The sequence below is a fragment of the Anoplolepis gracilipes genome, chromosome 8 (genome assembly GCF_047496725.1).
Source record: "Anoplolepis gracilipes chromosome 8, ASM4749672v1, whole genome shotgun sequence".
Taxonomy (NCBI): Eukaryota; Metazoa; Arthropoda; class Insecta; order Hymenoptera; family Formicidae; genus Anoplolepis; species Anoplolepis gracilipes.
In genome coordinates this window covers 10947530-10971637 of record NC_132977.1, presented here as the reverse complement: position 1 = coordinate 10971637, position 24108 = coordinate 10947530, and the positions used below count along the sequence as shown (strand labels likewise).

The 24108-nt window shown below is 37.3% G+C and overlaps 1 protein-coding gene across 1 annotated transcript in view; it reads left to right on the top strand.

Moving 5' to 3' along the window:
* The window catches only part of Toll-6 (Toll-like receptor 6), a 56806-nt gene extending 43896 nt beyond the window's left edge, over positions 1–12910 (top strand). The window contains exons 2-3 of the transcript XR_012047161.1: positions 10961–11035; positions 11474–12910. The gene's annotated coding sequence lies outside the window, so the exon portion shown is untranslated. The remainder of the gene's footprint in view (positions 1–10960; positions 11036–11473) is intronic.
* The last annotated feature ends 11198 nt before the right edge of the window (positions 12911–24108 follow it).

Sequence of the window (24108 nt, the reverse complement as noted above, 5' to 3'; positions counted from 1 at the left end):
TGCGATTCAATAAACACCGCGCAAAATGGAAAACTGTACCTCTCTCTCTCGCTCTCTCGAGTTACATCAATTGACAATTTATACATTTCGAACACTCTTGTTCCGTTATCTCTTTTTACATGTATATTTTCGATTAATTTTTTTCTACTTTCTACATCCGTGTATCACTCTTATTAATACACGTAAAGCCGGACATGGCATAAAAGTGCCATACAAAAGAGAATCTTTTAACGAGAAATAAATGCGGTATCTTTTAGGAACAAACTCGGATTATGTGTTTTATGTGTACATTGAACGGAATTGATTAACCGCTTTAAAACCTCACTACGAAATCGCATCATTTTCTCGTCGCTCACGATCGCAAACGTAAGATAATTCATCATTAAATTGCATTTATCTAAATTGGAACATCGCGGTGCTATAAATTATTCCTCAGCATTCTCTCGAGACCCTATCTCAACATCTTGGGATATTCTCCGGCGAGTGGATAAAGCCGTTCAAGCGCACATACCGTCGCGTTCATATCTGAAATAATAATCTCTATTCTAGAGCCGAGGGAAAATCATCGAAACCTAATGCATTGAGGGACAAATCCGTACGCGTTTTACGTTGTGTATTCTGCAGCAATCGATTAGGAAATAACGAAAAAGCAGCGAGTCAAAAATAAACTCAACTTGCTTTCGAAATGTCACTATTAAATGTCTCTTGAAGAATCTTATCGATTCGAAAATTATCGATTCCAACGACGCGTTATCCGATCGTGTCTTTTTTTTTTTTTTTTTTCCATATTCATTTTGAATTCTTCCATTTTCTCCTTGTTTAATTATATTACCCCAAAATAATCAAATTTCGATTACACGGAGCGCTTCTTTCCGATTAATTCAATACAATTATCTTTCCCATCTAATTAATCGACTGCGTCCATTATCTCGGAATATCGAATACATATTATTTGCTTCCAGTTGATTAGTTTTTTCAGAGAGGGAAAAAGAGAGAACTACAATAAATATATTTTCTCATACAAAAACATGTTACATTTTAATCGCGAAATTGGTCAAAAACGAATATACATATAATATAATAAAGCTTTAATGTATTGATTTTCAAAATGTCATATTTTTTTATTTTTAAAAATATGTATATTCTCCAAGGAAATAAAAAATATAAATTACTATAATACTATAATCTGTTAATATCAATTGGATATAATATTCATCGATCGAGTTATATTCTATTCTATAATTAATCTGTTATAACCGATTAATCGATACACAGCCAATTCTCGACGAATTGGCTGTCAATGGTACCGTTTTCGTCTATTCTGCCTCGAGCTCGTCTTTTCTGCTGCTCTCATTGGCTACGGTGGATTGCGAAATTTTCCCTCTCGTTCAGCAAAGTACAATCGACGATCTTTTTGTTTGTCGTCGAAACGGAATCGTGGCACGGCGCGCCTTTCCGACGGTTTTCAATTCTGCTATTTTCTTCCGGTTTTTTTTTTTTTTTTTTTTTTTTTCTTTTTGACCTCTCTCGAATTCTCCTCGTTCTCGCTTTGTCCGTTCGCATCGGCCGCGCGTCAAGCGGCCAATTTCGCGATTAAGCAATCTGACGCTCGAACGGCCTCAGTAATGACGGTGGAAAAGGCGAGATGGCGGAGGAGAATCGAACCGGTTCGTGGTTAGAACTGATTTAAAGCAGAAGAGAAGAAACTTTGCGGATCGAATCACTCGCTCCCTCAGGCTTATTGCTCGACGCTCGGAAGGCGCATTTTTTTTTTCGCGCGACGATATTATATCGAAAGCTGACTACGCGACAAATTTCGTGTCGACGCTTTCGATTTGTTTTCTCGCGGAAAATTGTGTTTACGGATTGCGTTATCGGATCAAGTTGTTTCCCGTCGATCGAGATGTCCACAGCCCTCTGGCCTCTGGGCTAGGTCCGCCGGGATCGATTCGCTGAATAAACAGTCAGTCCACCGAACGACGAAAGCGAGCTCATCGATCCGAATTAATGACGCGGGAGATTTACCCGGAGTACCGCTTCACCCGAACAAGTGCTCTTTAACATCTCTTTATTCCGTCCCGATTGGTCGACTAGATCACAATTACCATCCGCGTGCGGCTCCACATACAGTGTATTCATGACCTAAAACTCGTACATGTCCAGGGTCTGGGTTAATCTAGCGATCCATCGTTGCAGTGCAATTTTCCAGTAATATTAAAAGGATTAAAGAGAGATAGCATATTTTAACAAGAAATAATCTTTTTATAAATCTATGATGGAATAATATATTAGCTTTATATATATAACGTATATAACGTTCGGAATTATTCATCTGGATATAATACAGAATAAATTAAAAGATATACTATTTGAAAAAAAAAAAAAAATTATAGGATTTCGATCTTATACGCAAATTAAAAGCAAATTAAATTTCAAGAGATTTTAAAACTTTTGCAGTTGATAAAATTTTCAAACTTCAATTCAGCTTTATTCTAAAGTTCCTAAATTCAAAACAGATTAGACGTTTAACACCGAAAATTAAAAAGTATAGGCGGATAATATTCGTGATCAAATTTCGTTAAAGGAAATGAATTTCCGGTCGGCGAAGAAATGTTGCTAAAGAAAAGTAATTCGAATATCCTGTATGATTGTTACCTGTCAAAAAATACCAATGAAGAAAGTAACATATAATGCCATAATACTTTTGCTATTATAACGTCAACGGTCGTAGTGAGTATGATCGAGAATAAAAAGGAGGCGGTGTCGAGAAAATGTCCAGAACTTTTCAAAGGTTTTTCTTCGCGCGACAAAGGACTTTTCGCGGGACGCTAAGAGATCTCACGGAGAGAAATCGATGAAATTCCGTGTCGAAGAGAGTTCTGAAAGCTTTGCATCGCGTAGTGCAAATGTAATTACAGTACCGGACGGTCTCGCGTAGATACAGGGTGGGGAGAGAGAGAGAGAGAGAGAGAGAGAGAGAGAGAGAGAGAGAGAGAGAGAGAGAGAGAGAGAGAGAGAGAAAGAACACTGCATAGGAAAGCGGTGGGCGCGCGTAAACAGTACAGTTATTGATTGCGAAAAATCACTCCTGGCCAAATGTGCGGCTCAGTAGTAACAGCAACAAGACCGACGCAGCCGCGGAATACCAAGTTTGATTGGATCCCAGCTCTCTGTCGGCTCTGTTCCGAGCAATCGTTCGCCGATCGTTAATTCCGCCAGTCGGGCCGCTGTCCCGAGAATTTCATAGCGCGTTTTACAATCTCCGTAATGATGCGTCAACTCGTCACGCCGCGGCCGCGATTGGCGGTCCGGATTACCGGCCGATTGAAAGTAATAATTCGCGATCGCAATCGACACGATAACTATTGTATTTAACGTACGGCCGTTCCGCACGTTTTTATTCAGAGTGTATTAAAAATTAAAAAAAAAAAGAAAAAAAAATTGTCGATGAAATTTTTTCAGTGTGTCTTCCATGGAGATCGCGTCGAGCGCGAATTCGACTTTTTTGTCTGGGATATTATTAAGGTTCAAATGTTTTATCGACGAGAGTTCAAGGTTCAAACGGTACGTAATAGAGAATGTGTGCGCGCAACACAAAATTGATGGAATTCATAAGATCATATTTTATGTCGACGCAACGCGAATCAATAGAAAGCAAACGTAACGTTTGCAGTGAATTCTTTGTTTCTTTCTTAAAGATTGTTTGCGCTGCAAATTTCCAAAGTTTTTACAAGCATCATAATTGTCAAATGTCATTTTACCCACAATATGCAATCTCCATTCGAGTTACTTTTTTTTTTTTCTTCTGGCAATTGTTCACGCATCGCTGCAATCTCGTTTCCTTCTTGCCAACCCGACGTCAAGTAGCAATAAACGAACCGTACAGCAGTAGGTTTGGTACTGCTACTATACCGAAATTATATTCGCGGATAGTTGACCAAAATGAAAGTAGCGGAACCGCGAGGCGGCAAAGTAACACAATCCTCGCGAAATTCGATTTGGCTGGATAATGAAAGCGTCGGATTCGCGGTACGCTGTAGCCCGGCGCGCATAAGCTCGATTTTCGTATCTGTCGATTTTCCATTCCCGCAAATATATCGAGAATTGGCGGTGACTTCAAGAGTAACCGCGGACCGTGTCCTCTGAACTTGAATGGATCGGAAAATCTAACGATAACGGCTTTTTTTTTCACGAAATTTTTCTTTTATTGTAAAATAATCAAATTACAGTTTCGGAACAAACGTATAGGAAGAAAGATTTTTATCGAATTTTTTAAATCTAATTTTTTCTCTCTCTTTTATCAGAAGATTGGCAGTGACGCTGGATTGAAGGAAGAATGAAAGATAATTCAACGTTCTATAAAATTCTATAAAATGCTTCATAAGCATGCCCTACGAGTTTCTCGCACTCGGTAAGAGTTCTGCAGATGGCATACATCTGTCTTCGAGGTCAATCACGTAATCGTCAGGGAACTTTTTCAATTTTCGCGTTTCATCCCTTCAGATCTCACGTGAATCTCATTCAATCAAATGTCGTTGGTTCGCGACGATAAAAGTTACGTAGTCATAATTTTGAGGAATTTATGGAATAATTTTCATTTTTCACCTTTTTTGGAGTAGGATCACGTGTTCGTCACTAGTATTTAGTTGAAAAGACATTGGCTCGTGCGAGAGTTCAATCACCCTCAGCCACAAACCGCGAACTCATTCGGATATTTTTATACAACGCGCTGAGACAAAATTAAACTACGTCATTGCGACTCTTAATTTTTGTTTCTGTTCCATGATTAGACGACTCTCGCAATAATTGCTTATATATTATGCTTGTGCCGTTAATGTGTCTACTTGTGATTACGTTAAAATTACGATAAATAATTATGTAGGATACGCATAAAAAATATAAAGAGATATATATTTTTCTTCTTAAAATAAAAATAGTACGAATACCATTTAATCGAGTGAAAATGAAGGATTTTACATAAATGAAGTTTTGAAATATAATTACGATGAAGCGATTAAAATCCTTTATTTAAATTCAAGTATATTTTTATACAATAAATTTTAATTCCGAATTTTAATCACAAAAATATTTAGCGTCGAATATTAAAAGTGACATCTTTTGAAGGCAGATTTCTCTAAAGAAAAATTGGCTGAAAATTCGTTAAAGAACTCGGCATTAAAGTTAAGATTGGAATTTCCAAGAGGGTATCCCCCGACATAAATCCAACCCTACAAACGCGTTCGTGAAGTCTTTATCGTAGATCGTAGCTTAATGCGACTCTACGAAGAATCGGGTCGGCGACCCGAATGTCTCGCCATCTTTTTCGGTTCACGACGCAAATTCGCCTAGCGATTGTTATCGTTTAACACTCTGAGAGTCCGGTGGTTCCATTCTCTAAAACCATCTCTTCGTCGTCTTTGAGAGCGAGCCTGCTTTAAGTTGCTCGCAAACCGACGTCACAAGAGATACGGATTTCGGAGCGAAACCGCCGAGCGGAACCACCATTCCGACGGATTGAATATTCTATATTTCACAAACAACAAGTTTTCCTTTATAAGAGTACGCGCTTCGATTATATATATATATATATATATATACATGAAATATTTTTCTCCCCTTCTTCTTCAACCTTCATAGTCCAGACAAATCACTGGACGCGCTTAAGTCCCTTCGAGAAGCCGCGAAGGAGGCACTTGCTGAGAATTTGCGGGTGGAAAGAAGTAATATCATTCAAAAGCGGCGGAAGTTATTCCTTGATGCGAAAGTTTCTCCATTTTACATCGGCCGGAATAGTTTCGGAGGGAAAATGTTAGTTGCGGGCAAAACTCCATCCCCGACGATAACTTTTCCAATTATTATCAGATCGCAAATGGACACCCCTTTGTGTTTTCTCTCCGCAACCGCCGCCGCCGCCGCCGCCGCTGCCTGGTAGAAGCGCGAGAACTCAGGTAACTTAAATTGTAGCGTATACGCAGAGGGAGGGTATTCCGTCCGGCAGTAAACCGTCGTCGACGCGGTTACGTGAGACGTCCGTGCGCGAGAAACGTAATTGTGTCACTCAACGCGAACAGATTGTACCTAACGTTATTTGGAATCCATCCCCGATCCGCACCTGAGAGGATATATTTTCTACTTCTCATCGATTTCTTATCTCTATTTTCATCTAGTTAACTTACACGTACATACACATCTTCACTCTTTGTAAAATTGTGCATTCCAGAGGTGGACGCGTAAAATAGTTTTTTTATTTTTTTTTATTTTTTGAAATAGAAACTAACAATCTTATATATACGTATTATGTAAACTATTTCTTCTACCAGAGATTATGAAACAATTTATATTTTTATGTTATATAATTAAAATCTATTTGATTTATTTAATTATTTTTGACAAATCACAGAAATAAATATCCTAATATTTTTGTATATTTTTCGTTAGAGACTACAAAAATAATTATTTTTCTCTCATTATACAAATGGTAAAATATTTGCATACTACCTCTACAAGTTTATATTTCATTAATTTCTTTCTTTAAATTTAATATGTTAATTGCTTTTGTAAACTACTATTAAATAAATGATAATTATACTTTTGAAATAAATGCATTTTATTTCTTTTCTATTTATCTTAATGTATAACATTTAAAATAATATTAAAACTAATACAAAAGAGATAATATTTAAAATGGCAAATAAAAGTTTAAATATTATATGTGCGTGTATATATGTATATGCATATTTCTGAATAGTATTTCCACGATAAGTTTTTTAAATTATTAGATATTTCAATAAATAATTCAGTTATTGCATTTCAAATATTTTTACTATATATTAATATTCATTATATGCTCACGGAAGATAAAATTTTAAATTACATATATTTTATTTAAATGGCACATTGTTCGAATAATTATTTTCAATAATCTGCATTCAAAATATATCTATCGTTGGTGCAAAATGTTGGTTATCCCGTATTATTCTCTAATCCTTTCTAATACGACATTATTATTAACGTTGAATTATAGTGAAATTAAAAGAATGTCATAAACAAACTAAAATATAAAAAAATATTATTTTTACAAGTTTCGATTCTTTTATTTTGCAACATTTGCTATATATACATATATTTTTTTAAAAATAAACAGCAATATTTTTCCAGAGACATATCGCGAGTCCAAAACTATATATTTCGCTCTTGTAATTTTTCAATCCGTTCTCAACTTCACCGCTTTGTCATTTCGGAAGTCAACGGTGACTATAACACGAAAGACTGCGAAATAGGCCTTTCCTCGGGACGGGATCTTCGAGCGTGAACCGACAGAGGCGTGAATAATCCGCAAAACAAAGCGCTCAAAGAGCGGAAAATGAAATTATATCCTTGCGCGCGACCGGCGCGGCGCGGCGCGGCGCGGCGGGGCGGGGCGGGGCGGGGCGGATACGACGCGTTCACTTCGTCGAAGACGAGCATGATGAGAGAGCGAGTGAAAGATAGGAGAGAAGGCCGGCGGATTTCCTGTAAGCCGTTACACGAGTCAATTTGCAGGTCGGGGATTTTGCTCTCGCTCTTCCGAGACGTTCCGAGGCGATTGTTTTTAAGCGGAAAAACAGAGAGGGCCGAGTGAATCGATTCGTATTGGCGATTCGCGACGCAACTTTCTGGCCAACGACCACAATGGCGATTCGAGTTCCCGTCGAGAAGTAATGAAATGGACCGAAAGCAAGAACGGGGACAGACAGAGAGAGAGAGAGAGAGAGAGAGAGAGAGAAAGAGAGGAGATAGTCTTGAGGCGGAATTCCTCCGGGTGAATGGAAATCCTCCCGTGTGTTTATAAACAAGTGAAACTGGTTCCGAAGGGAGCGCTTATGCGAACGAACACGCCCTATCCTGCGGGCTGTGCGACCGTGCGAAAGGGCCTCCGTCGATGAGAGGAACAAAGCGGCGCTATCCTTTGTTTCAACCATTCAGCCCAGGGGAGGATATATAACACGCGAGTGTGTTAATTAAGACCGACCGACCGACCGACCGACCGACCGACCGACCGACCGACCGACCGACCGATGGCGGGCTATATATAAGGCGCTGAAGAAATATCGCACGAAAATCTAGACTTTTTGCGCAACTCGTTCGTTCACTCGTCATAAATCCCCCGGTATATTCTTATCCGCTGTGTCCATCGGTGCTAAAAGAACTCTTTCTGTCCCCCTCCCTCCCTCCCGCTCGCTCTCTCTGTTTCTCTCGAATCAGATTTCTCAGGGCGATCTTTCCGCGAGTTATTACGCCCCAGATATCTCTCTCGATTAATCGTTCTGCTTTTATTCGGCCGATTCCGCTAGAGAGATTCCAGGCGAATATATCCCATATTCTACCGGAATCACGAAATTAAGGTTTTCTCCATGTTCTTGCTCATGCTGGATTAATGCATATAAATCATAGACTTCCGTGAGATAATTCATACATTTTGAACTTGTAGTTAATTTTACGTAAATTATATACTTGAAGTCTCCTCGCGGATTATTTACCAAACGTAATTAGATTAACTTTGAATTGATTACGAATAAAATTAATTTCTAAAGATTTGAGGACATTTTATTTCCCCCTCCCCCCCGTACCTGTATTCTGGATATATATACCCGCGTCACAAATTGCAGATGATAATCTGCATTGTATCTAGAACATTTTTTTTTTTTTTTCTTAACAAAGAAATGTGATAGGAAATATGATACGTGATTTTTGATAAAGAGATTTTATACATTCTGAATTCAGAGTTTTATCACAAGTTCGTTCCCATGATTCTGAAAACGCAACCGAGGACGACATATACCGGGGAAATTGTGCGAATTAAAACGTGCGCGGTATCTCGTTCTAAATATCTAAAGGGCAACGTATCTCGCGGTCGTGATTATAACCGAATCGCGCGATTCGACAATTGAACCGCCGCCGCTGCCATCGCGTCGATGCATCAGCGAGAGATCGGTACCATTATTATCCCCGACAGGATTATTCTACAAAATTCACGCGCGGCGCGCGTTATTATCCGCGCGCTGTTATTATACGCGACGGACGGCGTATAATACCGTTCGTTCTCGTTCCTGTATATATATATATATATATATTTATATGTATGCTTCCATACCGGGCGCAGAGAGGATCGCATCGGTCGAATTAATAACGGACTCTTCAATAGTGGCCCCCGATATTATTTCCCGGTTCTTTCGCGATAGAGGCGCGTATTTTCCAGCGAAACTTTGGCACGAATATTCCGAGAGCGGCTCCGAAATTTCGCCCTCTCTTTCGTGTAGGATTTCAAGGAGCGATCCGGGAGAAACTTTCTTCAGGACCGCCCGTCCTTCGACTCTCTCTCTCTCTCTCTCTCTATATATATATATATATCTGTGCTTGCTTCATTAAAATTGAAGGTTGCTCTCGTATAGCCGAGTCAAAAGTATCTTGCGGAAAGCTCGTTCCCTCGCTCGCGAAATCGCTCCCGGCTTTTCCTCGCTACACGGCAGCAAACGCGACACGGTGTCGCTGTATTTCAAACCAGGTCGGTTTCCCTAGCGAGGGTGCGGCTTCAATGGAGAGACAAAGAGAAAGAGCGAGCGCGAGAAAAGGAGGAAAATACATCTCGGCTTTCAGCTTCCTCCTCCTACTCTGTCGATGCGATCGCGACTGCAAGAGATGACTCAACATACATATATAAATGAGAAGGAGGACTCTCCGCGTTGTAGACAACCACTGCGATGGCTATTTATTATTTCTTTGAAACGTTTAATTAAATTCGCGCGTGGATGTAAGTAAATTTCAGTAAATTTCATCCCCTCGCACGCGGGGACGTGCTTCGATCCTCCCCGGCTGCGCCCGGCTTTCGCAGACAGGCGGAAACAACCCTTCCTCTCTCGTGTCGAGCACAGTATTACCTAGACTATATACACGAGGCTGTATATTAGTTTGATATTTAATGTCTTACATGTCTATCTTGGAAAAGAAATTATCCATTTTCAGAATTGTTTGAGTTATAAATCGAGTTTAAAATTATTATTGAAATTAAAAAAAAATCAATAAGATACAAATTTCTAATAATATTTTCGCGACGATCCATCGCCGCGGAGATCATAGAGTTATATATTGAAGAGATCCTGATTTTCTTCTTTGAAAAAAGAAAAATTGAGATTTTATCCGCCTTTTGTCGCGCTGCTATGCCCGCTCGGCATGCTCGCCGAAGCGTGACATAGTTGGAGGTAGCAAAATTTCAAAACGGCCGACATTTCCGCCCGTGATATCTGGCACTGCCGTGCGCGGCCGTGCCTTGACACCGCGACAAATGTGCGGCATCGGTTTTTCGCGCGTACCCGCGTCCCGTTCTCCGCGCGCGAAAGAATCCTCCCCCTCCCGTCTCTGATGCGGCGCGACGTGTCGGCGACGCAAAAAGGAAATGCATTTTGACACGGAACACAACCAAGCGGAAGTTTAAATGCATTTCTAAAACCACGACCGCGAAACTTTCAGCGTCGCGCGCCCGTCGTCGTCCCTTCTCTTTCGCGTCGTGGGAAAAATTAAAAAAAAATACAACTTGTTAAAACTATCCCGTGGCGGTAGCGGAAAAAGTTTGCGATCTTTTGTATTCAAAAGGTATCTTTTCTATTCAGGTTACTCCCGAGAGTAGAATGTTTCTCGCGAGATGCAGAGGACGCTATCTCTAATTCTCTACTTATTCTTATTACGTATATATGCATTAGTCTTCTACTTTTCTCTCATGCCCTTTTTTTTATATCTTCTTTCTATTAAAAAATTAATATTATGCCTCCATGTGTTTCAAGTATAATTGTGCCACTTGTGCCACTTTGTTTTGCTTGTTAAAAATTTTTTGCCAAATTCTTACATCAAGTTATTTTTTTTTTTTTTTTTTTTTTGCATAATAATATGTTTGTGTGAAAAAATTATATGATCTTTTGTGTTTCAGATGTGTGCAACTGTTCCCAAAAGTATTATTGAATCGCGTTACGTAAGGAGTGACCGGAAATCGCAGTGAGGAGAGGTAAGCCGTCACTTATAAATTTATAAATTAGACAATTTATAATATAAATATCAAATAGATTGCAGATATTTCTCGTACCGATCACACAGTAATAATCAGCTTTGGCACTGTAATCATACTCCATCTGTGCAAACGAAGTACATAGTACATAATGTAGTACATTTCCAGAGCGATTATAGATAACGATTGATCGTTCGCTTATTGAAACTCATTATAATAATAAACCGCTCTATTATTATCATCTGGATTTATTAACGCAATATATTATTGTTAATGAATCATTCTTTCTGCGTGATCAATAATTGCATCACATATTGCGCGCGATGGCGTACACAAAGCGCATTTCAATTATTCATCTATTCAAATATATCTTGCGTTTAGCGTAATTAATGGAGACCATGGTAATCACGCATTCTCTGTTTTTTTTCTCTGTTTCAGGACTCCTGACTCCATCGCGACTTTTCTCTCTCTACTTATTATCAGAAGCATTTCTTACTACTATTGCAATGTACCCGTAACACGGTGTCCGAAATAAATAAGCGGTTATTCGTATTTTTGAGAATCGTGATAGCTTCGTAGTGTGCAAATGTAATTAGTGCGAGAAACAGAAAAAAAAAAAAATCTTGGAGCATACTACCTGTAACTCGTATTGCAACGAAATGTAACGTTTTTTCCTCTTTCTAACTCGAGACGATAGTTTAATCGCCGATCGATTTATTAAAAAGTTCTTCGGTATTAAAATTCTCTTGTTTGACTCGAAAAACGGAGATCAATGTACATAGCGAGAGTTTTGTATATTTGTAAAATAGATAGGGCATTTTTTTATTATTATATATATATATATATAAATATAAATACACACACACATATATATATATATAAATATATATATATATATATATACATAAACAATAAAGTTATTTATATATATTTTAATCAACAAAGAGCAAGCGTACTTCTTTCTCTCATCCTGGCACTCTCGCGCGAATTCGTCCGCGTCTTCATTGTCTCTTCGTTGAAGCACCGACGGACCGACCGGAAGATTGCGATGCTTAATCTAAAATCCTATCAGCCGCTGCGTTGTACAATGTATAATCCATTCTGTACAAAGTTGCGCGCGAAAGCATTAATGTCGTTAAACGCCGGCGTTGTACGGCCGATATTCTCGTATTTTGCATTCCGTTGTAACGTCGAAGCTTTTTCCGCCGAACCGCGGTGGACGACAAGCCGAGGAGTCCGGCGCGGAGCGGCGCCAGAAGCATTAAATATTATTACGTTCGGCGCGCGCGTTATATTTGCCGCCGATGGTGCGCGTCGATGATTAATAGGGATACTCGACGTAGCGTGACGTCGAGTAATATGTGTGCGCATTGTAACAATAACGAGAATACGAGAGGCATATATAATATCGCGGATGGATTAATTAGTACAAATTACTGCGGTATCAATTCTCTCTTGCCTGCACGAGAGTGGCGTACATATATATGTATATATAGTCTCTCTCTCTCTCTCTCTCTCTCTCTCTCGCACGCGCGCGGACGGTAAATTAATAATTTCAATTAGATTGCGTCTTGCGACGCGAGTACAGAGAAAGGGGGGAGAGAGAGAGAGAGAGAGAGAGAGAGAGAGAGAGAGAGAGAGAGAGAGAGAGAGAGAGAGAGAGAGAGAGAGAGAGAGAGAGAGAGCACCGATTGAAAAATCGAAACTATATGTGTAAATATTCATTTTCTCTGCTGTATTTCCCCGATGTGTTGTGTACTATAATTGTATTAAATACCGATGTTTCCTTTGTAAATGTCGCTCCCTGCGATCGGGCGGCGGCAATTAACAGTGATTACTTGCATTTCGCAATAAAAAGGCTGAAGTGACTTACAATGGCGTCCTTGACTTACCCAGAAACGACGAGTGCCTTACTGCGGAGGAGAAATGTTTATCTTTTTCCTTGATTCATTTTATTAAACGATATTCCGAATACGATATCGAAACATTAATCATAGAGTGATATCTTTGGTCTAACAAGATAATAAGTAAAACTTGTTTACGCTTATAGTAAGTGAATTATTTGATTAATTTTATTAATTTTTATATATTATTAAATTATTAAAAAATGTCAAAGATGGTAATACAAATGGATCAAGACATAAGTAGATTAATATTCCTCCACAAGTTCTATAGCGTTTTTCTTATTCGAATATTGCACTTTCATACATATACGTTTTCTATAACACGCCATAAAAAGGAATTTCTAGCGACTATTAGGTGATTTGACAGGAAGCTGTTCGCACACACCTGGAACGGTAGTTTCTTTTGTAATTATTCGCTCCAAACGGAAAGCCGTGGTGTCGAGGAGTGTACATGGCAGCGTAATAACGTCTTGAGAAGAAACTTAATATCTTTAATCGCTCTGCTATCGACAACTTCAACCAGTATATCGAGTATTCTTTTTCTTCTTCCGATGAGTCGTTTTTAAGATAACTGCAATACGACATGTGGGAAAGCCACGCAATTACGTTCTCCGATTGAAAGAGTTGAAAATTGCATTTTCATTATTCGTGATTCAAAACATGTACAAAATGAATTCGGGGGATGTTATAAAATATTTTTGAAACATAAATTCTTTTCGACAAATTTGAAACATTATTTTTTTTTTTTAAATAAAAATGTTACTTTATTTTTTTAGATACTTTTTTCTCCTCTGAATAATAATAGTTTTTAAAAGTGTAATTTTAATTATAAATGGAAATAACTGTAATGATGAGATATATAAAATTATAGAGGGGGAAAAAAAAACGAGCGTAGATTGCGAAAAAAATTTGATCACGAAGACAAAGTGGGCATGTATACAATAAGAGGAACAATTCCCATTGTCGGCTTATAAAACGCGCCATGCGAATCGTTTTCGCGATATCCGCGAGTGAATGCGATGCGAGATCGATGGCGATACAATGGAACGACAGATCGCTTCTTGGTACGGGCTCACCTTTCGGGTCCCAATCCCATCCCCCGCTCTCTTTCCTCCCTCTCCTCGCCTCACTTTTGGTTGCCATTTGTGTCGTGCAATGGAGTGCACTGGTCCTGACAGCACTCCAGTTCCCCGCTTTCGCTTTGTCCGCCGCTCCGCTCCGACAATGAGAGACCCGGCTTCGCGATATGAATGAATGAATCCTTCCCAGCCCCGGGTACATCCCCCCGGGCTGAAAGTGCTGCAGGTTCCCCTCTTCCTCACGTCCCGTGCGCACATCTGATTCCGGGCGTACCGGGAATACCGTCAGCCACTAGCCAGTTCCCTCTCATATTTCCTCCAATAAAGTCAAACATCCTCGAGCATGACCCCTTCCGGCGGTTCAATCGGCGGATTTCGTCCATATTGACACCTTGGTGGACGCTTCTCAAGTGGGTACGTATATATTATATTCGATATCTCGTTACTGCGGTCTTTAGCATTATTTTCTTCGGTATATCATCAAGCAATTTTTTATCGCGAATTAATATACAGCGAAATCATGGTACAATCAGAGATGATTTTTCATACAAAAATGTGATTAATTTTCAAAATTATTTTTCTTGAAAACGGCTCTCTGTATGAAAAATATTTATTCTGCATTTTCGTATTTTTTTGTCACGAGGAATTTTCTTTTTGTCGGTTTTTATTATGCGATCGGAATGCATTTTATATATAATGCGTTCCGATCGCGTAATATAACGAGCAAAAAGAAAATTCCTCATGACAAAATAATTGGATATATATTATTAAATTATTTTATTATATACGAGTACATTATAAAAAAATTTTTAGATATTCTACGATCTGCAAAATTGAATCTCAAATTAAATTTTTTAACAAATGATTAACTTTGAAACCGATTATTTTTTAGAGAAATTTTTGACTTTTATTTGTTGCAATTTTTAATATTAAACAGTAAAAATGACAGGTTTTTACGATTTTTATTTAACGCTTGAATATTTGAAGGATCAAAAACAGACGATTACAGAAACTGTTCGTATTAAACGGCATAGATATGTCATCTCAAATTACGCATGATATAACGACACGTTTTTAAAGATAAATATGTCAACCACGAAACATGAATTGGACATGAACAAAAGCAACATTTCGCAAAAGAGCACAAATCCGCGTAAATTTCACATTTATTTATTGCCTCGTCTAATGGATTCTGTATCGTTCTCTCTAAAGTTTTTTTCCAGATACGCTTTAACGTTCACGTCAATTCTGTTATTCGCTCGATCCATTAACTCTCGACGTGTATGATTTTCGCCAATCGTGATATTTTTATCCCTGTTGCTCGCTAAACTCATCCCTATACTATTTTGAGGTATATTTCACAGCACGTTTTTACATTTTTTAGAGCAAGGTCGGCGCGATACAAACTGTATTAACACCGTAAAACACCGTATAAAAATCGAAAGAATATCTTGGTGCACAAATGGACTACATAGACGAGATCTATACATCTTCCTTTCGGGAGAGAGGCTGGGTTAGGTCCTTTTCTCTCCCCCTCAATGTCAAAACCGCTATCGCCGTCCGCCTGAAAAAGGTACCTAGATATAACAAGATGGCCATTTTTTCTTATTTCCGGCACGCACGACGACGACGACGACGACGACGACGCCGACGCCGACGCCGACGCCGACGCCGACGCCGACGCGACGTGAAAGTATATTCCATTTCCTCGAAAGTCGCCGAGATACAGGCAGATACGGCGGTTACATGGGACATTCCTCCCTCTCGCTCGGCCCTGACGCTGATGTTCATTTAATGATAATATCGACTATCGCGACGCCTTCCTCTGGCATCTACGGAAGGAAAGGGGGAGAGGAAAAATGGCTTTCAATGGAAAGATCGAGGCTCCCAATATCCATCTCTCGCGTTCGCGTCTTTCTTATTTGTTCCATTCGCTCATCTGCAGTCCATTTCAGATGCCTGATGAACGATCTTTCATTATCATTACGTCCGCGCGGATAACTCAATCTGATCGATCGTACACCTTTCTGATCTCTCGTCGATCCGAGAGCTGTTATTAACCGATACAATAAGAAGGCTAGGCGACTTTACGGCTACTAAAAGTTACGCGAGACTAATTAAGACGAGGGGCGATCGTTATGCGGTATAAAGAACGGCCGAGATTAATTGCTGAAGTTCCGCGCTCGCATGAACCGTGGAGTCAGCAAAGAGCCATTCCCCTCCACCTCCCCGTCTCGCTGCCCGAGCGTGGTGCAATAATAGCGACGTAATGAATGCAGTCTGACAGAAAGTAACGAAGCTCGTCGTCGCCGTCCACTTCTCTATTCCGCTTGTAACATAATCTGCAACGAACGAGGCCGACGCGATACGTGAAAAGTGCACGTGACTCTTGGAGCGATGTGTTTTCTACCTGTCTGTGTTCTCATAAATTAATTAATTAGTTCCTTTGTACAGGTATCTATACCATGTAGCGAGATTACAAACTTTTCATTTTAACATAATAAAATTCGATAATTTTGTTCACGAATATAACACGATAAAGAAGATGAACACACACCTGATTTTGATAATCGATATCGGAAATTTAATTTGACATCGATAACCACATATGTCATAATTGTAGAATAAAATTGAAAAATCACAGTAGGTGAATTATATTTTTTTAATGACTGCAAAAATCTATCTACGTAATTAAATAATATAATTTCACCCTACATTATAAATTGATTACAATTCATTTGAGTAAAGTGCGCAGAGTGATTGTCGCCATATGATTTGTATCGAAAACATGAAGGGGAGATAAACGCGAAATCGTGAATAATTATTTACGACAATCACTTGCACAAACTGGCGCTTCATTGAGAAAGAGAAGGAATGAAGGGGAGAGTGTGTGTATAGAATTGAATTATTTAGAAGGATTAATGCGTACTCTCGTAGCGTCGTTACCACTCGAGTTACCGTAGTGCAGAGAACTGCACGCTGATATGTGTGTATATACGGGAGATACGTTTTGAGGCAAATTCGCGGAGAGTCTCGCGGATCCGAAGGTGGAATGTTCGACGCCTCGAGAGGTCCAGGAAGCGCGAGAATGCGCACGCACTACAGCGTTTCACGTTTCCCTCTTGCAATCCGCTTGAGACAGCATATAATGGAAGAGCCGCGCTGCATAAGGCGCGGCTTAACGTAAGTAAAATGATCGAAGCGAAAGAAAGTAACGACGATAATTGTCATCGGCTGCACCATATATACCGGGTGTGCGATTCCAGGGGAGAGATAAGAACCGCTAAAATTATTATTACACAAGATAGAGACACAAGCGTAATCCATCGTTTCGATATCTTTTCGATATGTTTTTATTATCCTTCATGCTGTCTATTTTATATTTTAAAAATCCGTCGTATCTCTTCCCCAAGAATTACATTCGATCTGAAATGCATGTGCGATCAACGGATTAAATATTCCGAATAAAAAGAGATATATTAAAAAATTTAATATAATAATAATATAATAAATGCAAAATTCTTTTGATAAATTCACAAAGACACTACAACTCGTCGGACAATAGATTTCTCATTTCGGAAACACCATGTACAATACTATACGACAGCAGACATGTGTCATACATATAGACACGTGTCATATACGTAATCCCGCTATTCGCGCGTGTTTCGTGGTGCAAGGCGTGAAGAATATCGAAAATAATTGAGTTCGTCGACTCTACTTTCAGCTTGTTACACTTGCAGTTTGTAGAGCTGCGAGTTGTCGGTAGTTGTCGACCGAGAATTGCCGCATAAAAGCAACAGTGTCGCGGAAATAAAAAAAGAAAGGCATCGCACCTTTCTCACAAGGGGCGAGAGAGAATGCGAAGGGTACCCAAGGAAGAGAGAGTTCCGGCGGAGCCGGAATACCGAAAGTTTGTCACTTTGTCGTCGGAGAAAAATACTTCCGTCAACGCCCGAGTACCGCTCCTTAGTACGCTCTCCATTAATACTCTCGCGAATGCAATTAACTCCTTGCTTGCTGCGCATGTAACTCGATCTTCTTACTCTACGAGGAGCACTTGAAATGTCCCGCTTGTAATTTGATATCATTTTTAAAAATATTAATGTTAATTATTTTGCTAATTTTCTATTCTATTATTATTATTTACTAGTAACTATTTTATTATTATTATATTATAAAAACAAAATAATTATTTCTAACACTTCTTTCTTTAAATCTAGTTTGATTAAATTCGAGAGCCTATAATTATTAACCCTTACACACTATATTTAGATGCCTCATCCATACACATATGGATATTTCAAGTCCGACCGTTTTTTTCATTTATTTAAATTGATTTAAAAAATCTGTAAAAATTCATGAAAATACTTTCAAGTTTCTGGAAGAAATATCCATAATTCATTTTGGAAAAAAGACGGAGATGAGTAGCGGGCCGCGCTTAGAAGTTTTAAGAAATTTCAATAGATAGAAATCGATCGGACACGAATGACCCATGTGTGTATCCTAAGGGTTAATAAACATTAATAACATATTTTTTAAAAGGTAAATTAATATTCGATTAACTTGTCAAAGTTAATAATTTTACTAATAATTCTGAAAAAATATATTTATTTTCTTATATATATATATATATATATATATACATATATATAATTATTTTAAAAATATTTAATAATTTATACACAAAAATTTACAGCATATATATATATATATATATGTATGTATTGTAATTCTATACTATTTTACGAGATATGATAAGAGCATAAAAATGCAAAACATGGTTGTAATTTGCATGGTTTGCTCGATTCAATTTGTAACGTTAATGTATTATTGTACGAGATATAATTGTTAACGTACATAGCGACATAAGCTCATTAAATTGCTTTTTATTTGGCACTATGTGAGACTCTTATCAATAGCGACCGGTTAAAAAGTTACAATTGAATCACGGTTTAAATTGGGACGAAGCTGTGCTGCACGCAAAAGCAACGTGCGCCGTTTAACAATTTCCCGGCATTCGATCGACTATTGTTAACTTTTTACACGCGGTATTGAGCTATTGTTTAGCGAGTTTGGAATAGCGGTAAGTCATAAAATGAAACACTTCAGCAAGGCTTCGTAAAACATTCGCGGCAACCGTTTTAAACCGTACGAACAGTACGAGCAAGCTATTTCTAGCGGTTTACGGTTACTGCGTAATTTCCATGTTGCTATAGATCATTTTATCGTCTGAAACTTTTAAGAGAAATGAGACATGTTATCTTGGCGCATAGAAGGATGTTTCTTTGGATTTAATAAATTTTGTTCTAGTCAAAGGAATTTAATCATTGAAATAGTCCAACCAAACTAATGTTTGAACTAACAAACATGATTGTTTGACTTTTGAAAAAACATATATATTTATTTTAAATCAAATATTTTTTGAAAAAATTTAACTTTTTCTGCCATTTGACAATTACGGATATTATTCTTTCGACAAATTCAAACAAACAAATAATATGTTAATTGAAACAAACAACGCTCTTATTTGAATCTGATATATTTAAAATACTATTTCAAAAATAGTTATTTTTCAGTTAAAATATGATTTAATTCAACGAAACAATCCAATTTTTATTTAATAAAATAATATTTCGTATAAAATAAAGTTTTAGCGAAATAAATATAAGTCAAACAAACATATATACTAAATGTAAAGAAACATTTTTCTCTGTGTATTTAAAAGCAATTTATCAATTTTAAAAATAGAAAAAAAATAGTGTAAAAAAATTTTAAAAATTTCCACAAAGCCTGCATTACACGTTGCAGTATATTCAAATTTTTTTTTATCAATGAATTAAATTTAAAAAAATGCATCCTACAAATATTTACCAATAAACATCCATCGCAACGTCGTGGCGTCTGCCGCAACGTTATCTCAGGACCGTGATTCTGTGGAATGGTGTAAGTACACATTAAGTACCGACGTAAGTATCAGTGATAAGTGACTGCTGGAACGTTTCTAGACGGCGGAAGTGCCAGAAGTATACCGTCGTACGGGCGAGAGAGAAAAATGCACGTTGCAACCTGCCAAGACGCGGCAACTGTTATGCGATTACTAGTTCGCGAACAGCGTCGAAACGTCGCGTTATGTTATATTTCCGCATATATGGACATACGCAGGACGATTAAGTCGCAATTTCCCATTATCTTTAATGTTTCCTACGGCGGCAGCGTACCGTAATCCTAAGCGATCCTTTGTACGCCGCCCTCTCGTCAGATCCAAGAAAATAATCTCTTCAACCATAACGTATATCGTTAAAGCTTTGTACTTTATCGAATCTATTACTAAACTTTCTTTTATACGACGCCTACAAGTAGATATTTATATCTTCTCCTTTGTTAGTCTCCGTTCTCTGCAATAGCAGAAAGTTACTATTGCATTGTGCGTAGTTTTAAGATTTATTTATGATGGTACATATGGTATACGCATGATAAGTTGTGAAGGGGGGGGGGGAGGGGGGCGCATATTTTAAAGATAAATTATTAAAGATAATCTTATTTAAATAGTTTTGTTTAAATAAAATATTATTTTGCATTATTTATCTTTCGTGTGTGAGGATGATTAATAGAATATATTTATTTAAAATATAATTGTGAAATTATTAATTGAGCTATATAATAGCTGTAAAAAATATCAGAAATTTTTATTCGAAATAATGTATCCAGATTTGCAGTTGAGTATTTCAAATATTATTTCTTGTATTATTTTAATTATAATTTTACACGTTACTATTTAATATCAGTTTATCAAAAAAAAAAAAAAAAAAAAATAAATAATATAATTTAATAAAGTAAAAATGATACAAGTCATAAAAAGATAGAGACAGCGAGATAGATTGATTATAAATTCATGAAAATAATATTCAAATATTTTATTGCATATGTAATGGCAAAAATAACAACTTTTATTTTAGTTGATTCTTTGAAATCTCTAAAGAAAAATACATATTTGATATGCTTATTTCTAGCTCGTAAAAAATTAAATATTTCAAATAGAATTTCTCTCTATTTCAAATATCATTTTGCTTACTTTTAATAATAAAACCCATATCGCGAAATATCTTTTATGAGATCAAAAAATGTGCATAGAATACTATGAGGTTCTCTCGAAATATAAGTAAATATAATTTACGTCAGCTGACACATGTGTTTCATTTTAGATGTAATGTCGTTACGGTGTGCCGGTAGAGGGTTATCCCAGATCGTTATCTCGTGGAAATATTACACAGAGCGGCTCTTCGATTCGTCATGCGTTAACCACGATTCGACGCAACCGCAATTCCCTATCTACATGTGCACACGATGCATCCGCAACAATGATCGACCAGATGTGCCATTATTTGGCGAGAATACCGAAGTTTGTCAGTACGCGGACGGGGGCGGAGAGAAAAGTACTCGATATCAAATATTTCCCACTCTCCCTTTCCCTCCCCCGGCATCTCGATGTTATACAATTCGGTTAAAGCTCTTTGCTCCGCATACAAATCTCGATCTCCCTTTGCGTGCTTTTCGAACATGTATATCGTTACAAATGGCAATCTCTGCCTTATCTGTAACGTCGGTTCTGCTGGAATATATCGCGTATCTTGAAAAACTCTCTTCGTCGCTATCTCTCTCTTTGGAAATTCCGCGAATCAGCGGTCCGCGTAATAGGAAATACTATCTTGATACGCAAGAGATATATATATACATTCGACGATTATATATAAAATATAATCGCTCCTCTGACAATATTCTCTCCGCCACGTCGTCTCGATACGATCGTTAATTACTTCGCTCAAAATGCCGATTTTCGATAGTCCGAAAGTTTGACCAACTATGACGAAACTGCACAACAGTGCAACAATGCTAATTCAAATCACGCAGAGATTATCAGTTCGACTCGTGCAGAAATAAGGAGCATAATATCTAATCAGGTCACACGAATATTGCCAGCCAACTTTCGCAATTCGATGTTATGCCGTTTCGTTTATCGTTGTACGTTAGTATTGTGAAATCAAATTATACTCACGACTATATTGGTTTGATAAAGAAACTTAATTCATTGCGATACGAAAAATAAATGGCATATAATTTATACCTACTAATAATAGAATATAATTGTATGTTGATATGCGACATTCTTCCTTCTAACGCGTATAAAGACAAACAAAGCAATTTGATTCTCGGGCGTTTGCATATATTTTTCAAGCGAAAGCTTCTCAAGATTACGCAGTCCCTCCTGTAGAAATGCACTGCAGCCGATTTGCTTTATTTTTTGACCCAGTTTACTTTAGCAGTCTTCATAGTAAGAAAAGCTTCTGCATGAGGAAATACAGGATCTCTGAAATCTGTTCCGGTACTCGAGAGGGAAGGCAGTCCTCTCTTTCTCTCCCTTTCATTCCCTTTTATCTCTATACATTTGCAATAAAGGATATAAACGATGCTAGTTGTATGATTGATTAAACAGCCAATATGTATTCATATTTATGACGCGATATTGTCCAAATTCCAAAAGACATCTCTGCTATCTTTACTCTATTTCTTTACACAATTCATGTTTCTCGTCTTCTTGCATTCTTGTCATATTTGATAATCGATTTTGAATATTGACCGAAATTTTGAATTATTCGGCGTTCCAAAAATTCAAAATAGACATCCAGATTTTATATGTATGTATATACGTACATATGTTATAATGTTCCTGGAAATCGCATGGTATTGTATGTTATTCAAACATCTATTTTACATACGATAATGGAATCGATTCCGGCGAATCTTGTGGGAGACGCTCGAAGCTTCTCGCAGTAATTTTGGTTACGATTTTGTTATTTACGGATATACTGCTGTGCAAGCATATTACATTAAAATATAATACATAAAGAACACATAAAAGTGGGATCCTGTCTCTGACGAAGGACTTAGTCCCTCATTATTATTCAACAATTTTGAATGCAAAATACGTCCGAGATAATAATTCTCTGTGAAAAAATTAGTCAAAAACATTTTTTTATAAGATACTTTTTCTTTTTTGAAAAAAATTGCAAATTCGATATACGAGGAAAAGTCATTAATGTTTATTGAAGTCACAAATGGTTATTGAAGAAAAATTCTACTACATAAAATTTTATCAACTTGAATTGTGTCACCAATCACTCTTACAATCAGGAACTAATTTATTCCATTTACAGCTATTTTCACACTCATTAGTTACTTAATTAATAACTTGGTAGATTTTTTTCTTTAATAACCATTTGTATTTATGACTTTTCTTCGTATTTACAATCTTTTAATAACCTCTAACAATTTTCTGTCATTTATAGATTATAAAAATATGCATTAAGATTATTAAAAAAGACAACACACACATATATATGTGTATATTCTATTGCAAACAATATTCTATTGTAAAAATAATCTTGATGCTTGATAAATATAACTCTTTTTTAATACATATAAATTATAATTATTATTATAGCTTAAACTATTAATTTAAACCAACTGAAATTATTTTACATTAAATAAAATATACTTATTTAATTGTGTATTAATAGCTACTGTCGACACAAATTCAAGTTAAAAAAATATAAATATATTATTTTTTAGTCAATTCCAAGCCAATTTCAAAACCAATTTTCACGAGAGAACAGATCTCATATGAAAAAAATTTATCCTACATTTTCAACTTATTTTTGCACGAATAATCATTCTTTTCTCGTTTGTGTGTATCACGATTTCGGACGCATCCCGTATATGTATATGTACAATCTTCCGACACTTGAATGTTTTACTTGAATAATAACGCAAGAGAGGCAGCGAATTATACAGATAATACGCGACTTTGTGGCGATAGTTGAATTCTTTCGCATGATTCACAGACGAAGATATCCTTAGCATCCATTTAATACGAGGACCACAATGCCATGGAATAAAATATGTGATATCCGTAAGAGTATGCGCAAGATTGAAGAACGCGAGAGCGGAATATCAAAATTTTGCCGGTTCGTCGAGGAAGAAAAATGCCTGGTATCGCCGTGCCCGTGCATGACTGTTATATACAGTTGCG